Raw genomic sequence first — 5476 nt, 5'->3', positions numbered from 1 at the left:
TTCAGCCCAGTTCAGCCCAGTTCAGCCCAGTTCAGCCCAGTTCAGCCCAGTTCAGCCCAGTTCAGCCCAGTCTGGAATAGAACAGCGTTTGTTCTCATTTCATCTTCTTCAGCAAAAATAAATAAATAAATGAAAAAATAGACAAAAGAAATTTTGCACATTATATTTTTCACTCAGTTTTTCCCAGTCTGACGTTTATGCTCCTAGAGTTCACTTTAACACACGTTTATGCTCCTGGAGGACACTTTAGCACACGTTTATGCTCCTAGAGGACACTTTAACACACGTTTATGCTCCTAGAGGACACTTTAGCACAGGTTTATGCTCCTAGAGGACACTTTAACAGACGTTTATGCTCCTAGAGGACACTTTAGCACACGTTTATGCTCCTAGAGGACACTTTAACACACGTTTATGCTCCTAGAGGACACTTTAGCACAGGTTTATGCTCCTAGAGGACACTTTAACAGACGTTTATGCTCCTAGAGGACACTTTAACACACGTTTATGCTCCTAGAGGACACTTTAACACAGGTTTATGCTCCTAGAGGACACTTTAACACACGTTTATGCTCCTAGAGGACACTTTAACACACGTTTATGCTCCTAGAGGACACTTTAACACACGTTTATGCTCCTAGAGGACACTTTAACACACGTTTATGCTCCTAGAGGACACTTTAGCACAGGTTTATGCTCCTAGAGGACACTTTAACACACGTTTATGCTCCTAGAGGACACTTTAACACACGTTTATGCTCCTAGAGGACACTTTAGCACACGTTTATGCTCCTAGAGGACACTTTAATACACGTTTATGCTCCTAGAGGACACTTTAGCACACGTTTATGCTCCTAGAGGACACTTTAACACACGTTTATGCTCCTAGAGGACACTTTAACACACGTTTAGGCTCCTAGAGGACACTTTAACACACGTTTATTCTCCTAGAGGACACTTTAACACACGTTTATGCTCCTAGAGGACACTTTAGCACACGTTTATGCTCCTAGAGGACACTTTAACACATGTTTATGCTCCTAGAGGACACTTTAGCACAGGTTTAGTCTCCTAGAGGACACTTTAGCACACGTTTATGCTCCTAGAGGACACTTTAACACACGTTTATGCTCCTGGAGGACACTTTAGCACACGTTTATGCTCCTAGAGGACACTTTAACACACGTTTATGCTCCTAGAGGACACTTTAGCACAGGTTTAGTCTCCTAGAGGACACTTTAGCACACGTTTATGCTCCTAGAGGACACTTTAACACACGTTTATGCTCCTAGAGGACACTTTAACACACGTTTATGCTCCTAGAGGACACTTTAACACACGTTTATGCTCCTAGAGGACACTTTAGCACAGGTTTATGCTCCTAGAGGACACTTTAGCACACGTTTATGCTCCTAGAGGACACTTTAACACACGTTTATGCTCCTAGAGGACACTTTAGCACACGTTTATGCTCCTAGAGGACACTTTAACACACGTTTATGCTCCTAGAGGACACTTTAGGGAGCTTCAGACGAACCGCACTGGGGTTGATGAGGGTCTGGACCTTGAAGGGACCAATGAAACGGGGAGCGAGCTTCCTGGAGGCGACATTCAGGGGAATGTCGTGGTAGTTCAGCCAAACCTCCTGACCTGGTCTGTACCTGGGAGCAGGGATGCAGTGGCCATCCGCCATCCTGCGGCTCTGCTCAGCCGTCCGCAGCAAGGCCACTCGGACCTCCCTCCAAATCCGACGAACTCTCCGGAGATGATGTTGGACTGACGGCACGGCAATCTCGGACTCCTGGGCCGGAAAGAGAGGAGGCAAGTAACCGAGCGAAGCCTCGAAGGGAGTCGTACCTGAAGCAGAGCAGGAGAGGGAGCTGTGGGAGTGTTCAACCCAGGAACGCTGAGACGACCACGGCGACGGGTTGCGAGCACAAACACAGCGAAGAGCGGTCTCCAAATACTGGTTGGCCCTCTCCGTCTGCCCGTTAGACTGAGGGTGGAAGCCCGAGGATAAGCTGAGAAGGCTCTCCAGACACGGGAGGGGAACTGGGGACCCCGGTCCGATACGATGTCCCCTGGTATCCTGTGGAGGCTGAAGACCCGGTCCACTAGCATAGAGGCCGTGTCCATGACAGACGGCAGGGGAGCAAAGTGAACCATCTTCAAGAGCCGATCAACAATTGTGACAATAGTGTCGTTACCTTGGGAGACAGGAAGTCCAGTTACAAAATCCAAGGCGATGTGAAACCAAGGCTGACCGGGTACCGGAGGAGGGGGAGAAGACCGGCTGGAGGGCGCAGACGGTGCAGGCCAGAACAACCTCCCGGGTATCCGTCCCCATGGCCTTCCATCAGAAGTGACGGTGAAGGAGGGACAGGGTCCTGGTGATGACAGGAAGACGAGATGAGCGCCCCCACTGGAGCACCTGGGAGCGAACACTGGCAGGACCAGACACCACCACCGGGGTCGGGGGCGGGGTCAGTGCGTTGACTCGATCTCCCGGGTTAATGCCGCCATAACACAAGACGCAGCAATGATGTGATCCGAACCGGTCTCCTCCTCCTCGGCACGTCCACACTGACGAGAGAGAGCGTCCGGCCCACCGGGCTCGACGGGGGTTTAGTCTTTACCCTGTCAGGATGTAAGACAAGTTCTTGTGGTCCGTCCAGACCACAAACGCGACCTCTGCCCCTCTAACCAGTGTCGCCACTCCTCCAGTGCTAGCTTAACCGCGAGCATTCACGGTTCCCTACGTCGTAGTTCCTCTCAGGGGGGGACGGCTTCTTGGAGAAGAACGCGCACGGGCGAACCTTGTTGTCCGTTGCTGCCCGCTGGGACAGAACCGCCCCCGCTCCCAGATCCGAGGCGTCCACCTCCACAATGGACTGAGGAGCAGAACCAGGCTGAACCGACACGGGAGCGGACCAGAACCGTTTCTACAGGGTCCGAAACGCGTCGTTGGCGTCTGAAGACCAGACAAAGGGAGCTGACCTGGTCATAGGCGACACTGCCTCGCTGTAGTCTCGGATGAAGCGACGGTACAAATTGGCAAAACCCAGAAACCGCTGTAGTTGCTTCCTGGAGGGAGGCGTCGGCCGTTCTGTCACCGCCGTAACCTTCGCCGGATCCGCCCTGACCTGTCGACTCTCCACGATGTTCCCTAAAGACGTCACAGAGGAGACGTGGGACTCGCATTTCTCCGCTCTGACGAACAAACGATTCTCCTGAAGACGCTGGAGGACCTGACGGACGTGAACCACGTGTTCGGACGAGTCTTAGAAAAGATCAAGTGTCATCCAGGTCCACGAAGACCGAGCGACTCAGCGAATCACGGAGAACGCCGTCAGCTAACGCCTGAAAGACGGCCGGAGCATTAGTCAAACCAAAACAGCTTAACGAGGTACTCAACACGACAGAAAATGATGTAAAACAGAGACAAAAGTACGAAAAATAGAACGGAAATGACTTAAAATAGACGCAAAATTACTTAAAGTACAAACAAAACAACTAAAATGACTCAAAAAGACTCAAAAAGACTGAAACCAGAAAGAAAAAGATTAACTCGGTTTACAGCAGCTGCAGCACGAACACACGTATCATTATTATTATTAATGATATTAATTATAAAGGACCCGAACTGCGGTGATCAGATGTCCGAGTGTCCCTGAACACAACACCAGGAAGTGATTTCTCCACAAAACAAACAAACGTGAGAAGTGATGAGTCATGAAGAGGTTTGTGTTGTTGTTGTTGTTGTTGTTGTTGTTGTTGTGTGTTCATGTTTATGCTCCTAGAGGACACTTTAACACATGTTTATGCTCCTAGAGGACACTTTAGCACACGTTTATGCTCCTAGAGGACACTTTAACACACGTTTATGCTCCTAGAGGACACTTTAGCACACGTTTATGCTCCTAGAGGACACTTTAGCACACGTTTATGCTCCTAGAGGACACTTTAACACACGTTTATGCTCCTAGAGGACACTTTAGCACACGTTTATGCTCCTAGAGGACACTTTAGCACACGTTTATGCTCCTAGAGGACACTTTAACACACGTTTATGCTCCTAGAGGACACTTTAGCACACGTTTATGCTCCTAGAGGACACTTTAACACACGTTTATGCTCCTAGAGGACACTTTAACACACGTTTATGCTCCTAGAGGACACTTTAGCACACGTTTATGCTCCTAGAGGACACTTTAACACACGTTTATGCTCCTAGAGGACACTTTAACACACGTTTATGCTCCTAGAGGACACTTTAACACACGTTTGGGCTCCTAGAGGACACTTTAGCACACGTTTATGCTCCTAGAGGACACTTTAACACACGTTTATGCTCCTAGAGGACACTTTAGCACACGTTTATGCTCCTAGAGGACACTTTAACACACGTTAATGCTCCTAGAGGACACTTTAACACACGTTTATGCTCCTAGAGGACACTTTAACACACGTTTATGCTCCTAGAGGACACTTTAGCACACGTTTATGCTCCTAGAGGACACTTTAACACACGTTTATGCTCCTAGAGGACACTTTAACACACGTTTAGGCTCCTAGAGGACACTTTAGCACACGTTTATGCTCCTAGAGGACACTTTAACACACGTTTATGCTCCTAGAGGACACTTTAACACACGTTTATGCTCCTAGAGGACACTTTAACACACGTTTATGCTCCTAGAGGACACTTTAACACACGTTTAGGCTCCTAGAGGACACTTTAACACATGTTTATGCTCCTAGAGGACACTTTAGCACACGTTTATGCTCCTAGAGGACACTTTAACACACGTTTATGCTCCTAGAGGACACTTTAACACACGTTTAGGCTCCTAGAGGACACTTATTGTCGGGGACTACTTTTAGTGGCGGACTAATCGACCTTTCATGCTTTTATTGTCTTATATATACAGTGACAGGAAATGCTTTTATTGTGTCGGGGTGCGTTTCCTGTCAGTGTGACGCAGATGAACTGAAGTCTCTCTCAGCACCGACGCCATTTTCTCCTCCTCATCCTCTCTCTGCCTGGAGGATGAGGTTGCCGCGGTAACCAGACGGTCCCCACAGAGCGATGGAGGACGGGGGAGGGGGAGGGGTGAGGAGGGGGGAGGGGTAAGGAGGGGGGAGGGGTGAGGACGGGGGGTGAGGACGGGGGGGGGGGCGCTGTCTTTGTTCAGATGAACGTTTCTTCTGCAGGAAACAAAAAAAAATTATTCTATTTTTGATTCATTTAAATTATTATTTTATTATTTAAATAATCTTTATTTAAAAAATATAAATGTAATTTAATTTTGAATAATTTAAAAAACAAATATTTATATTAATAATAAATCATTTCGATTATTTTTATTTAAAATGATTTAAATTATCTTTATTTTTATTAATCTTATTTTTTTTATTTTTTTTTATTTAAATGTTTTTTTTAAAAATATTTCCATTTCACTTTTGCTTCCAGTGA

Source organism: Echiichthys vipera (genome assembly GCF_963691815.1).
Source record: "Echiichthys vipera genome assembly, chromosome: 3".
NCBI lineage: Eukaryota > Metazoa > Chordata > Actinopteri > Perciformes > Trachinidae > Echiichthys > Echiichthys vipera.
The sequence above is the reverse complement of the archived record's forward strand: the minus strand, read 5'-3'. Positions refer to the sequence as shown.